This window comes from Castor canadensis, unplaced genomic scaffold (assembly GCF_047511655.1).
Source record: "Castor canadensis unplaced genomic scaffold, mCasCan1.hap1v2 HAP1_SCAFFOLD_269, whole genome shotgun sequence".
Taxonomy (NCBI): domain Eukaryota; kingdom Metazoa; phylum Chordata; class Mammalia; order Rodentia; family Castoridae; genus Castor; species Castor canadensis.
The window spans coordinates 50,147-64,807 of record NW_027395409.1 but is presented as its reverse complement, the minus strand read 5'-3'; the positions used below and the strand labels follow the sequence as shown (position 1 = coordinate 64,807).

The 14,661-nt window shown below is 53.6% G+C and overlaps 3 non-coding genes across 3 annotated transcripts; all 3 read right to left on the bottom strand.

Moving 5' to 3' along the window:
• Positions 1–9,954: 9,954 nt before the first annotated feature.
• Positions 9,955–10,073, bottom strand: LOC141420502 (5S ribosomal RNA). Its single transcript, XR_012445040.1, has one exon. It is a non-coding gene; the product is annotated as a 5S ribosomal RNA (ribosomal RNA).
• Positions 10,074–12,224: 2,151 nt separating this feature from the next.
• Positions 12,225–12,343, bottom strand: LOC141420501 (5S ribosomal RNA). The gene has a single exon (XR_012445039.1). It is a non-coding gene; the product is annotated as a 5S ribosomal RNA (ribosomal RNA).
• Positions 12,344–14,494: 2,151 nt separating this feature from the next.
• LOC141420500 (5S ribosomal RNA) lies at positions 14,495–14,613 on the bottom strand. Its single transcript, XR_012445038.1, has one exon. It is a non-coding gene; the product is annotated as a 5S ribosomal RNA (ribosomal RNA).
• Between the last annotated feature and the right edge of the window lie 48 nt (positions 14,614–14,661).

Here is a 14,661-nt window from a genome sequence, read left to right as displayed (position 1 = left end):
GAGTGGCCTTGCTTAACTCCATGACACGGAAAGTTTTTCAGGAAGATAGGAGGAGATAGGTATGGTCTGTTTACGTGGGGAAGGAGGAGGTTTGGAGAAGAATTGGCTGATTTACAAACTGGCTTACAGGCTGATAGAATCTGCACAGGGGAACAGAAAGTACAGAGGGAGGGTTTGAAGTCAGAGAGCTGGATTTAGACAGAGGTATTAAAAGGCTTGGACATAATGGAATCTCTCCCCATTGTCCCAATCACTCACAGTAGTTATATGTCCTGTAAAAGGTTGGGATTTAAAGACCCAAAAAGGGGCCAGTGATTTTGGTTTTCTAAAGGATAAGTGGGCCAGATTTGAGTGCAAAAACGGATTAAATTTTTGGTTTTATATCTGGGGTCAAACCCAAGGTGTCTAAATTATTGAGGCAGCATCTCAATGGGGAGTCAGACAGCAAAGAAGATGTAGAGGCACCCATTTTAAGGGACCCGGTCCCAGAATGGGAGAGGAGGCTATTATGTACTGTGAAGCATCCTTGCACGCACAAATATCCAAAAAAAAAAAAAAACCGCAAAGCGCACGTGACTCGGCCATTGCTGAGTTCAGGTGGTTTGCAGGCCAGAGGCTGGCAGCTTGGATTACCTAAGCCTAGGTTTTGTAGGGTCCTGGACCCTGTAAAATCCAAACCCTGCGGAGAAGGGGATCCCTCTACCGTCTGAGCCACCCAGAGATAGCCCAATGCCCAGAGACACTGAAGGGAGAGACCGTAAAGGGAGCCCAAGAAGGGTAGGTGGACTCACCAAAGAATGTCTGGTGTTGGATGCAGGCGAGACCGATTGGGAGGATGAGTCCTAGCCAGTCACGTTCTCAGTGTGGTTGTGGGGTGAGTCGGAATCGGGTTCCAACCAGGATTAGTGGGGAAACCTGTCCGAGTCATGGCACCAAATGTAAGGAAATATAGGCCCCAAAATGACCATGTGGAGAGGAGTGATCTGGCCAAGAGATTCTTTATTGCTGGGTGGAAGAGGGAGAGAGCAGAGAGCCAAGAGAGAGAGGGAGAGAGGGGCAGGGGCTTAAATATCCCTCAGTGGGACTCAGCATGATCTGATTGGTTAGGATCTTATGGTTCATGCTGATTGGAAGTTGGGGCAGAAGGAGGATTCAAGCTAGACTTGAGCCTGGACTGTGACCCTGGGAGGCAGGACTGTGATCCTGGAAAACAGGAGCTTAAGGGTGCAGTAAGAACTGAAACCTATCGGCGCCATTATTGCCAACAAAGACGATGACGGCCACCGCAATAGGGCAGGAACTCCAACGTCTAAACAGCCCAAAACTCCCCTCTGGGCCATGTCTCTGGGCCTTCCCTTGCAGAAGCAAGATGCATCTCCCAGGAGCGTCTGGACTGCAAATCACTCCAGGAAGGCATTCCAAAAGGAGGCAGCTAACCCCAACCCAAGACACTGTCCTCTTTCAGTGTGCTCACTCCTCCTCGTTTCTACATGGCCGATTTGCCATGGCAAGTCCTGGAAAGACTGCCACCTTGCCACAGTAGCATAGTGCCAACCCCATGCTAAGGCATGTACCTGCATCCTAAATTAGTTTACCCTTCCACTCCCTGGCTAGGCTCTTTTGCGATAGCTACTACCCCCACTTCACATGTGAGGAAGTAAGGCACAAAATGCCCTCAACTTTGGTCAAAGTCCTTTCTGCCTTCCCTCACTTCCAAGTCAATCACCTTGTGTGCTTCAATGAGACTCCAGCTCCCTTTCGGTGAACACTCACCTCTTTGCCTCTCAAGATACCTGCTTCATGCCTGTGCTGGTGGCTCACACCTGTAATTCTAGCTACTCAGGAGGTAGAGGAGTAGGAGGATCAGTGTTCGAAGCCAGCCCTGACAAATAGTCAGCAAGACCTCATCTTGAAAAAACCATCACAAAAAAGGGCTAGTGGAGTGTTTCAAGGTGTAGGCCCTGAGTTCAAACCCCAGTACCCACCCCCCCAAAAAGATACCTGTTTCATAGCATCAGTCAAGCTGTCCAGTGCTACCGGAACTGGCCTGTTAACCTTGTAAATTCATAGAGGGCAGCAATTAGAGAACATGAAATGTCAGGTTAGGATAGCCTTAAGAGAAGATCTCACCACCCCAATTAGATGAAAAAGGAAATGAAGACCCAAAGGATGTGCCTGCCATAGCAGCAGAATCAGAACTAGTTCTCTCACCATGTTTGTTTTGGCTAGGTAGACTTACAGCTCAGCATAGAGTATTGCCTGGCATGGGCAAAGCCCAGGCTTTGATCCTCAGCAAAAACCGTCTAGTCAGAAGGGATTTGACAAAGAACTAACTTTAATATATAGCAAGTAACCAGAGACACCACAAGCTTAGCAGAAGGGCCCTCAAGTGTGATTGGAGATTGCTGCTTGGCCTCCACCAGCCTCAATTTCTCACTCTGCAAAACAGGGCCAAGTAGGGTTGAGAAGGTAATAACCAATGTGGTCACACAGCTAGTACTTGGTGGAGTCCATGACTGAAGTAGGCCATGAGGATATATGGGCTCTGTGCTCTACACACAGAGAGAGATCGACTGCTCCTTGCTAATGAACAGACAATTGACTGCCCAGACTTCACAGAACAGGTAGTCATGAGGACTTCCAGGGTCTGTGTTGGGGATCCCAGCAGTCAGGATCTTAAAGCTCATTAAACTTTAGTTCCTTCATCTGCAAAATAACACCCTCTGTCTGTCCCAGGTCCTCGAAGTCACTTACAGCCATTAGGTAACCCACTTCTCATTCCAGGGTCTTTGTAGAACTGGGATAATGACAGTGTACACAACAGTTACAGTGAAGAATAAATGAATACAGTGCCTCTAAGCCCCCCAAAACATGGTGTCTATTATAGGTCTGAGAAAGCCGATGAGAAATAAGCCATCATGATGCCACAGTGATACAAAAGCTTCATTTGACAGATAGCAAAACTAGTCACTCAGTTCCAGCTTGAGATCAACAGTGCTGGAACTTCTAACACACTCTGGTGCCCTGGGAAGACCCTAAAAATTCACTTAACCTTCCCCACCCTATCACTGCTGCTAAAAGCCAACTTCATCCAGCTCTATCAAGACACCCTACACACACAATTTTATTGGGGTGGGTCTACCTACCCTGATGACTCTTTTGTTTGGTTTGGTTTTAACTTTTCATCATTTCATATTGTAAGGATACAGCATCAATAAGGTGCTAACTGTGACATTCTGACAGATGTCTGTTTGTAGCCTCCTCTGAGGCTGGTCCAGCCACTTTTTTTTTTTTTTTGACATCTAATGCTGATGCAGACTCCTGTACAGCAGGGGAGAAGAGACCGTATCACTCACTTCCCTCCACACATCTCCCACTATCATAAAGATGCAAGCAGCCAGTGGTCATAGTAAGCTATGCAAGGCTCTGGGTGAGAACAAATACATGGATGTGACATACACTTAAGGAAACCTACTCCCTGGAGAGAGACACTGAGCTCTTGCCCTGCTTCTGGGATGAAGAACAGGATTTTCCAGTCATTTTTATTCACTTGAGCAGCCAAAGAGAAATGGAAGTGTATGGCTGCCCAGCATATCCTTACCCATCATGTGTGTCAGACAATGAATCTTCCACCTGGCACATTAAAAGGCCCTACTCAACAGACAACACAGGAGTCTGTCTATCTGTCAGTATGTACTTCAAGTGCCCGAGGGTCTCTATGAGCAGAGACTGAGCTCACCTGGTGACTGTACTCAGAACTTGCCACAGGACAAGAGCCTCATCTAGAGAGTTTGGTAAATACCAGATGTGACAAAACTCTCCTCATAAATGGGGCAGAACTATACACATTTCCAGACAAATAAAATCTGATTTTTTTGGTGGTACTGTAAGAGACCAGTATATCAAAACAACTATTACTCTATGTTTTTAGATGTACAATGCATCCAGACAGAACTCTTGTGACGTCTGTAAATACAATGGGATGCAGTTCGAGCTGTACAGTAGTGGCACTTTTGTATTGTATTGAACATAAATGGTATAAATTCACATCAAGAACATCAGCAGTATGACTTTAGGATGTCAAATGAAGCCCCTATCATGGTAACCATAAGGAAATATCTACAGAGGATACAAAAGGAGATGGGGAGAGGGCACCTGTGGGTGTCACCTGACTGGCAGGCATGGACAGGAGTGAGAGGAGGACTTTGCTAGAAACCTTACAGTACTTTTGTTTTTTCAAAACAGTGCTTAGACTTGAACTCAGGGCTTACACCTTAAGCCACTCTACCAGTCTTTTTTTGTGATAGGTTTTTTTGAGATAAGATTTCTCAGACTATTTGCCCTGGTTGGCTTCAAGCCAAAATCCTCCTGATCTCTGCCTCCTGAGAATCGAGGATTACTGGTGAGTCACTGGTGCCTGACCCAAATAGACTTATTTTTTATACCACTTTTAGGTTCACAGTGAAACTGAGCAGAAGGGAGGGAGAAAGCAGAGAGAGAAAGAGAATGGGAGGGAGATAGAGATGGAGAGGGAGAGGAAGATGTTCTTGGTGATAGGATTTCCCTGTGACTAGGGATACCCCTCAGACCTAGCCTAGGGCTGCTCAGGCCTGTTACCTGCCACACTTTACCAGGAGGAGGCAGGAGATCTCTCTCAAAGGGAGGGGCTGGAGACATTCCACAACCAGATTTCCTCACCCAAGGACAAGGGTAGGAACAAAACCCAGAGTTCCTAAGATAGGAGAACTTGTAAAAGAGAAGTATAAACTTGGTTTATTACTCAGGAGGCAGAGATCAGGAGGATGAGATACAAAGCCAGCCTGGGACAATTAGTTTGAGACCTTATCTTGGAAAAAGCCCATCACAAAAAAGAGCTGATAGAGTGGCTCAAGATGTAGGCTATGAGTTCAAGCCCCAGTTCTGCAAAAAAAAAAAAAAAAGTGCTGGGCACCCATGTCTCATGCCTGTAATCCTAGCCACTTGGGAGACTGAGATCTGGAGGATCCCAGTTTAAGGCCAGGCAAATGGTTTGTGAGAGCCCCATCTTCAAAATAACCAGACCAAAAAATTAACTGAGGCAGAGTGCCTGCTTTGCAAGTGTGAAGCCCTGAGTTCAAACCCTAGTCCCATACATACACAACAAAGCTGAGGATGTCACTCAGATTAGCCAGTACCTGACCTGTTGGAGTGGCCAAACCTTGATGGTGTGTGGAGGAAAGGGTTACAAACAGTTTCATTCTCTGTTGTCTTTTTTCTCCTTTATTCATTTATTCATATGTGCATACATTCTTTGAGCCATTTCTCCCCCATTGCCCCCCCCACCCCCGCCTCACATGGCTTTTTTTTTTTTGGTGAGACTGGGGTTTGAACGCAGGGCTTCATGCTTGCAAAGCAGGCAACCTACTGCTTCAGCCACACCTCCAGTCATTCTCTATTGTCTTAGGAATGAAAGGCAACTGTCTTTGTCTTGCTTGCAAATTGAGTTATAACAAAACCAAAAATAGACACATTCAAAGTTGTTAAAGCCCACCTATGTATCTCAAAATGCCCATAGACACCACAACCTGCAAAAGCAGAATTGGCTAGGTCAGGTCAGACACTGAACTGATTGTTTAAAATAACTTCAGAATTGAGAGGTGTGCCTCAAGTGGTAGAGGACCTCTCTAGCAATCACAAAGTCCCTGAGTTCAACCCCAGTACTGTCAAAAAAAGTAAAGGAAGGGGAAAAAAAGGAAGGAAAGAGAGGGAAAGAGAAAGAGAGAGAGAGAGTGAGAAGCAGGCTAAAGGCCATACTTCAAAGCAACAGGTAAGTAGCTTACTGCTGAGAGCAACAACTTTTCTGGACAGCAACTTGACAACAGCCATCAAAATCTAAATCTAAAATCTCTGTCATACTCCTGTAATCCCAGCAATCTGTAGTGGAGGCAAGAGGACTGCTAGTTAAATATAATCAAGTCTGGGTTACATAATGAAAAAATACTCTGTCTCAAAAACAAAGAAAATAATAATAAAAACCTAAACAGCTTTTCTGTTGGCTGTGGTGGTACACATCTGTAATCTCAGCACTTGGGAAGTTCAGACAACAAAATGGCAAATTCCACAACTGCCTGGACTACATAGTTAGACCTTGTCTCAGAACAAACAAACAAAAAAATCTAATAAAACCCAAAACAAAAGCAATGACCAACAAATGAACAAACAAAAGACCTTCCACATCTGTATCACTTAACATTTGTTACCAGATGGGCGGTCTCTGAAGACTGGTCAGAAGACTTTTGCGTCTCACAGGAGAATAATTCAGAAAAGAAAATGTAGTGAAAGTGATAGCAGTGATCATTAAAGGTGAGGGGAAGCCACTACAAGAAAAAGCAGCATTGAATCCTGATTAGTTGGGATGGAAGTACTCCCTGCAGTTTGTTTCAAAGGGCCTTTATAAGTTGAAAGGGCAAATGGTGGGAAAAATCTGGGCGGCCCTTGCAGGATGGGCTAGGGTGATTGACAGGTTTGATTGACAAGGTCATGCCATACAACATGGGGCACCCTGCTTCATGCACCTATGCTAACTGTCAGCTATCTTATTACATGCATGAAGTGTGATCAATATTCATGTTTTAAGCAAAGGACAATTTCCTTGATTTCTTTCTGTCTGTATGAGCTACAACTATAAAGGATTTACAATAGAAAAAAAATTTAGAACTGCAAAGGATAGCATTGGCCTGAGATGAGTTTAGCATGAAATGCACTGGGAAAAGCCTTCTGGCACCAGAGTCCCAAAATCTAGCCTGCCTCAACTTGAAGAACAAGGCAACTACAATCTACTGTGAAAGTAATGAATAAAATGGCAATATTAAAATAGCACATAATGAATAATGACAATATTTCTCTTCTAATAAACTTATTTCAATAAATTTTAAAGGAAATGGGGTAGAAAGATAGCATTAAAAGCTTACACTGGGCTGGAGATGTTACTCAAGTGGTAGAGTACCTGCAGTGCAAGATTGAAGTCCTGAGTTCAAACCCTAGTACCCACCCCCACAATATATATATATATTCTTTAAAAAGTTTACACTTGTCTTGCACCTGTGGCTCATGACTGTAATCCTCCCTATTCAAGAGACAGAGATCAGGAGGATTGAAGTTCAAAGCCATCCTGCTCAACTAGTTCAAGAGATCCTATTGAACAGGAAGATCACCCTAAAAGCAGGTTATAAGGAAATTGCTAATTAAGCCATAAAATGGGTCCAGGGCCAAGACAAAAGGCCCCATGCAGAGATAACCACCCATTCTTGCCTTTCTTTATCTCCTTCTGTAAACAGATTCCCTGACACAGGTCCCCAGTGCTCCCGCCTCAACAACCCCATCCCTAGCCCCCAATATGAGCCCACTTATTACCAACCAGCACATTCACCGTAACTCAATTCCCTGAACTGCCCTATAAGAATCCTGTAATTTCACTGCTCTGGGCCCAGAATTTTGAGTGTGAGCTCATCTAGGACCGCTGGCATCAAATAAAGTCCAAGTTCTCCTACTTGTCTGAGTATTACTTTGTTTCTCATCAGACAATATTTCTGCAACACTGTCTCAAAAAAAAAAAAAAACCTCTCAAAAAAGGAGTGATTGAGTGGCTCAACTTGTAGGACCTGAGTTCAAATCCCAGCACTGCAAAAAAAATAAAGAAATAACATTTACACTTAAATTACTGGTGGATTTGATTTAAAAAAATTAAAAAAAAACAGTTCATAATTACTTTCCAAAATAAAGAATGCCAAGTGTTAACAATGACAACAAAAAATGGCCTTGAAAATTAGCTCAGTTCTTGTCTAACTGCTACCTATGATCAAGAACTTTTAACTCCTAAAGAAATGCTAACAAATATTTGAAACTCCAGTACCATCAGAACAAAAAAAGTGAAATAATTAGAGAAATATTATCAATTATTAATTGTCTGAAATTGGATTATTCTCATACTTTCAGATTCTGTTGCAATTAGATGCTTTGTAAGAGGAAAACAGTAAGTGTAAGGCAGCAATAGATGAGGAGTCAGAGAAATTTTATTATTTAAAATAAAATATTATAAGTTACATATTACAAATAGCTAAAGGACCAGACTCAGACATTAGAACAAGGAAGTAAAAACCAAAAAACCAGAGCAGGTAGCCACCCTATCCCATCTCTTGGATAGTAAGTTACAAAACAGAGCTATCTGTATTTCAGGACTACCTGCATTTGCCTTTTTCTTTGAGATGTTAACAAGTTCCAGAGTTTCTTGGATGAGGGAAGAGATGAAAAAAAAGGAGGACATCCCAGGTTTTGGTACCAAAAAAAAAAAAAAAAAAAGGAGATGTCTAACAAATGGAAGTCCTAAAGCACACCTAATGTCCCTGTGATTTGAATGGGTCTGGATGACAGCTCCCTACTTTAGCAGCCATCTCAGCCACCCATATCCAACATGGTAATGACCATGTGTATTCCTCCAGCTCAGAAAGTCTAAGACTAACAGATGGAGGGCACCATTTTGAGTCTTTACTCCCATTACCTCGGGCGTCACGGGGCCCGCGGCCACGCCAAGCACGCACGACTCCCGGGTCTCGTCTGCTCCTGGGTGCCCTGGGCCTCTTCCCTGTGCCGCTGCTGGGTCTTGTGCCCCTGCTTGGCCTCCTTCAGACCCGGCCCCGTGCTACGCGGCCACGTGCTACAGGATCGTGCCAGCAGAACTGGCCCTGGCTGAGCCCCGTACCCACCCTCCTGCCATCCCTGGCCCTGCTAGCAAATGGCAGAGATCCTCTGGCCTCCGAGCCCAGACAAAAATCCTGATGCAGTTGGCCGAGGGGCCGCAAACCAAGGCTTCGCTTGTTCCCGCTCAGGCCCCAGCCATACCCTCTTGTCCTTCGGCTGCTCGTGTGTGGGGTGGGGGAGAGGAGGGTGCGTCCCCGTGCGTGCGTGCGTGGTCTGGGTGTCTCTGCGTGGTGTGTGTGTGTGTGTGTGTGTGTGTGTGTGTTAGATGCCGTGCCTGGTGTAGGTGGGGAAGAGCAAGCCCTCACGCACAGAGCCCCATCACACACTGGGGCCGGGCCGAGGGGGTCAATCTGCTCGGCCTGATTGCGTTGGGCATACATTGCAGAAGGTGGGTTTTCCAAGGCGGAGCAGAGGGTCCCGGCACCTGAGGTTGTCCACGGGGAGAATGTCTGTTCCACGGGGGCAAGCGGTCCCTTCCGTCGTGCCCAAGCCCATGTGACCCCGAAGGCCAGGTGGCCCCGGTCCTTGAGCTGACTGAGGAGTGCTTTGAGACCCGGAGGGTGGCACAGGCGACTGGGCGCCAGCGGCGGCCCTCCCTCCCTTTGAGCGGGACGGGGAGCTGCCGCTGGCATCCGGAGCTCTGGCGGCCTGCGCCCTCTGTCCCTGTGACCGCAGGCTCTGCCGTGGGAGGCGGGATCCCACGTAGAGGTCGCGCGCTGGCTGCCCTGTCTTGGGTTGAGCGACGGAGCGCGACGTGGAGCAGCACCCGACTGAGGCTCCCTGCTTCTCTGTCCCCTGGCGTCTTGCCCTGGACCCAGTGCACCACCTTGTGGCGAGCCCAGGTGTGGCGCGTCCCGCTGTGGGGCCCGCTGGGGTGCAGGACCCACTTTCTCATGGCTTCCGCACGTCCCTCCCCGCCCGCCTGGAGGGCAGTTGGGGAGCGGTCCCCAACGTGGCCTGGGACCAACCTCGCTGGTGACCCGTGTCGCGGGCGCGCGCCCCAGGAGAGTGTGGGGAGGGGAGAGGATTCGGGGACGTAGCTGTGAGGATTCGGTGTGCGTGGGTCTGGCGGGTGGCCCGGACGGGGTCGGGGTCGTGGTCACGGTGGGTCGTTGTGGTGGTGGTGGTGGTGGTGGTGCTGGGGGTGGTGGTGGTGGTGGGGGGGGTGGTGGCGAAGTCCCCGAAGACAAAAGGAGCAGCGAGGGAGGGAGGAGCAAAAGCCTACAGCACCCGGTATTCCCAGGCGGTCTCCCATCCAAGTACTAACCAGGCCCGACCCTGCTTAGCTTCCGAGATCAGACGAGATCGGGCGCGTTCAGGGTGGTATGGCCGTAGACGCTAGCCGCCGCCTCCGGGAGCCCCAAGAGCCTGCCGAGGGCCCCGGCGTGCGTCTCCACGCTGCTCTCCTGGCACGGCTGGGAGTCCGGGTGGGGGCTGGCAGCCCGGGGCCAGCGGCCAGAGGCCCCGCGCGCCTGCTCGGGCAGCCGGTCTCGCCCAGGTGGCCGCTGGGTGGCTTTCTTCCCGAGGTGTCCTGCTGCCAGGACGAGGGTCAAGTTTTCTCGGGGGAAAATTTCTCAGTGCTCTCGGGCGCTTGTTCTTCTGGGAATGTCCACTGCTGTGGCCAAGGCGGGGGACGCACAGCTCGGGCCAGGGCAAGCAGCCGCCCTCCTCCGTCGCCTCCTGGAGCCGTATCCTTGGGTGGGTGCGTGGCTCCCAGCGGAGGTCTCGGGGACCCTTCCGGTCCTCTTCGTCCGGAAAGCGCCACTGCCCCTCCAGCCCATCAGGAAAACGGCAGCCGCGCCCTTCGCCGACCCGCTCCGCCCTCCTCCACACTCAGGGCCTGGGGCTGCGGGGCTGAATCGTGAGGCTTTCCAGCCCAGGACTTCACCTCTGGCCCCTTTCACACCCGGGATCTTGGGAAGAAGAAACAAAACCAAACACAGCCAAAGCCATCTCCTCCGACCCGGGGCCCCTCCACATCCCTTCCGATCCCGGGTTCCTGCCGGCCTCCCGGGGCGTTTCTCCCAGGCAGGCCTTCGCGGCCACTACACGGGGCTGAGCACTCGAGTCCTCGGGCGTCACGGGGCCCGCGGCCACGCCAAGCACGCACGACTCCCGGGTCTCGTCTGCTCCTGGGTGCCCTGGGCCTCTTCCCTGTGCCGCTGCTGGGTCTTGTGCCCCTGCTTGGCCTCCTTCAGACCCGGCCCCGTGCTACGCGGCCACGTGCTACAGGATCGTGCCAGCAGAACTGGCCCTGGCTGAGCCCCGTACCCACCCTCCTGCCATCCCTGGCCCTGCTAGCAAATGGCAGAGATCCTCTGGCCTCCGAGCCCAGACAAAAATCCTGATGCAGTTGGCCGAGGGGCCGCAAACCAAGGCTTCGCTTGTTCCCGCTCAGGCCCCAGCCATACCCTCTTGTCCTTCGGCTGCTCGTGTGTGGGGTGGGGGAGAGGAGGGTGCGTCCCCGTGCGTGCGTGCGTGGTCTGGGTGTCTCTGCGTGGTGTGTGTGTGTGTGTGTGTGTGTGTGTGTGTTAGATGCCGTGCCTGGTGTAGGTGGGGAAGAGCAAGCCCTCACGCACAGAGCCCCATCACACACTGGGGCCGGGCCGAGGGGGTCAATCTGCTCGGCCTGATTGCGTTGGGCATACATTGCAGAAGGTGGGTTTTCCAAGGCGGAGCAGAGGGTCCCGGCACCTGAGGTTGTCCACGGGGAGAATGTCTGTTCCACGGGGGCAAGCGGTCCCTTCCGTCGTGCCCAAGCCCATGTGACCCCGAAGGCCAGGTGGCCCCGGTCCTTGAGCTGACTGAGGAGTGCTTTGAGACCCGGAGGGTGGCACAGGCGACTGGGCGCCAGCGGCGGCCCTCCCTCCCTTTGAGCGGGACGGGGAGCTGCCGCTGGCATCCGGAGCTCTGGCGGCCTGCGCCCTCTGTCCCTGTGACCGCAGGCTCTGCCGTGGGAGGCGGGATCCCACGTAGAGGTCGCGCGCTGGCTGCCCTGTCTTGGGTTGAGCGACGGAGCGCGACGTGGAGCAGCACCCGACTGAGGCTCCCTGCTTCTCTGTCCCCTGGCGTCTTGCCCTGGACCCAGTGCACCACCTTGTGGCGAGCCCAGGTGTGGCGCGTCCCGCTGTGGGGCCCGCTGGGGTGCAGGACCCACTTTCTCATGGCTTCCGCACGTCCCTCCCCGCCCGCCTGGAGGGCAGTTGGGGAGCGGTCCCCAACGTGGCCTGGGACCAACCTCGCTGGTGACCCGTGTCGCGGGCGCGCGCCCCAGGAGAGTGTGGGGAGGGGAGAGGATTCGGGGACGTAGCTGTGAGGATTCGGTGTGCGTGGGTCTGGCGGGTGGCCCGGACGGGGTCGGGGTCGTGGTCACGGTGGGTCGTTGTGGTGGTGGTGGTGGTGGTGGTGCTGGGGGTGGTGGTGGTGGTGGGGGGGGTGGTGGCGAAGTCCCCGAAGACAAAAGGAGCAGCGAGGGAGGGAGGAGCAAAAGCCTACAGCACCCGGTATTCCCAGGCGGTCTCCCATCCAAGTACTAACCAGGCCCGACCCTGCTTAGCTTCCGAGATCAGACGAGATCGGGCGCGTTCAGGGTGGTATGGCCGTAGACGCTAGCCGCCGCCTCCGGGAGCCCCAAGAGCCTGCCGAGGGCCCCGGCGTGCGTCTCCACGCTGCTCTCCTGGCACGGCTGGGAGTCCGGGTGGGGGCTGGCAGCCCGGGGCCAGCGGCCAGAGGCCCCGCGCGCCTGCTCGGGCAGCCGGTCTCGCCCAGGTGGCCGCTGGGTGGCTTTCTTCCCGAGGTGTCCTGCTGCCAGGACGAGGGTCAAGTTTTCTCGGGGGAAAATTTCTCAGTGCTCTCGGGCGCTTGTTCTTCTGGGAATGTCCACTGCTGTGGCCAAGGCGGGGGACGCACAGCTCGGGCCAGGGCAAGCAGCCGCCCTCCTCCGTCGCCTCCTGGAGCCGTATCCTTGGGTGGGTGCGTGGCTCCCAGCGGAGGTCTCGGGGACCCTTCCGGTCCTCTTCGTCCGGAAAGCGCCACTGCCCCTCCAGCCCATCAGGAAAACGGCAGCCGCGCCCTTCGCCGACCCGCTCCGCCCTCCTCCACACTCAGGGCCTGGGGCTGCGGGGCTGAATCGTGAGGCTTTCCAGCCCAGGACTTCACCTCTGGCCCCTTTCACACCCGGGATCTTGGGAAGAAGAAACAAAACCAAACACAGCCAAAGCCATCTCCTCCGACCCGGGGCCCCTCCACATCCCTTCCGATCCCGGGTTCCTGCCGGCCTCCCGGGGCGTTTCTCCCAGGCAGGCCTTCGCGGCCACTACACGGGGCTGAGCACTCGAGTCCTCGGGCGTCACGGGGCCCGCGGCCACGCCAAGCACGCACGACTCCCGGGTCTCGTCTGCTCCTGGGTGCCCTGGGCCTCTTCCCTGTGCCGCTGCTGGGTCTTGTGCCCCTGCTTGGCCTCCTTCAGACCCGGCCCCGTGCTACGCGGCCACGTGCTACAGGATCGTGCCAGCAGAACTGGCCCTGGCTGAGCCCCGTACCCACCCTCCTGCCATCCCTGGCCCTGCTAGCAAATGGCAGAGATCCTCTGGCCTCCGAGCCCAGACAAAAATCCTGATGCAGTTGGCCGAGGGGCCGCAAACCAAGGCTTCGCTTGTTCCCGCTCAGGCCCCAGCCATACCCTCTTGTCCTTCGGCTGCTCGTGTGTGGGGTGGGGGAGAGGAGGGTGCGTCCCCGTGCGTGCGTGCGTGGTCTGGGTGTCTCTGCGTGGTGTGTGTGTGTGTGTGTGTGTGTGTGTGTGTTAGATGCCGTGCCTGGTGTAGGTGGGGAAGAGCAAGCCCTCACGCACAGAGCCCCATCACACACTGGGGCCGGGCCGAGGGGGTCAATCTGCTCGGCCTGATTGCGTTGGGCATACATTGCAGAAGGTGGGTTTTCCAAGGCGGAGCAGAGGGTCCCGGCACCTGAGGTTGTCCACGGGGAGAATGTCTGTTCCACGGGGGCAAGCGGTCCCTTCCGTCGTGCCCAAGCCCATGTGACCCCGAAGGCCAGGTGGCCCCGGTCCTTGAGCTGACTGAGGAGTGCTTTGAGACCCGGAGGGTGGCACAGGCGACTGGGCGCCAGCGGCGGCCCTCCCTCCCTTTGAGCGGGACGGGGAGCTGCCGCTGGCATCCGGAGCTCTGGCGGCCTGCGCCCTCTGTCCCTGTGACCGCAGGCTCTGCCGTGGGAGGCGGGATCCCACGTAGAGGTCGCGCGCTGGCTGCCCTGTCTTGGGTTGAGCGACGGAGCGCGACGTGGAGCAGCACCCGACTGAGGCTCCCTGCTTCTCTGTCCCCTGGCGTCTTGCCCTGGACCCAGTGCACCACCTTGTGGCGAGCCCAGGTGTGGCGCGTCCCGCTGTGGGGCCCGCTGGGGTGCAGGACCCACTTTCTCATGGCTTCCGCACGTCCCTCCCCGCCCGCCTGGAGGGCAGTTGGGGAGCGGTCCCCAACGTGGCCTGGGACCAACCTCGCTGGTGACCCGTGTCGCGGGCGCGCGCCCCAGGAGAGTGTGGGGAGGGGAGAGGATTCGGGGACGTAGCTGTGAGGATTCGGTGTGCGTGGGTCTGGCGGGTGGCCCGGACGGGGTCGGGGTCGTGGTCACGGTGGGTCGTTGTGGTGGTGGTGGTGGTGGTGGTGCTGGGGGTGGTGGTGGTGGTGGGGGGGGTGGTGGCGAAGTCCCCGAAGACAAAAGGAGCAGCGAGGGAGGGAGGAGCAAAAGCCTACAGCACCCGGTATTCCCAGGCGGTCTCCCATCCAAGTACTAACCAGGCCCGACCCTGCTTAGCTTCCGAGATCAGACGAGATCGGGCGCGTTCAGGGTGGTATGGCCGTAGACGCTAGCCGCCGCCTCCGGGAGCCCCAAGAGCCTGCCGAGGGCCCCGGC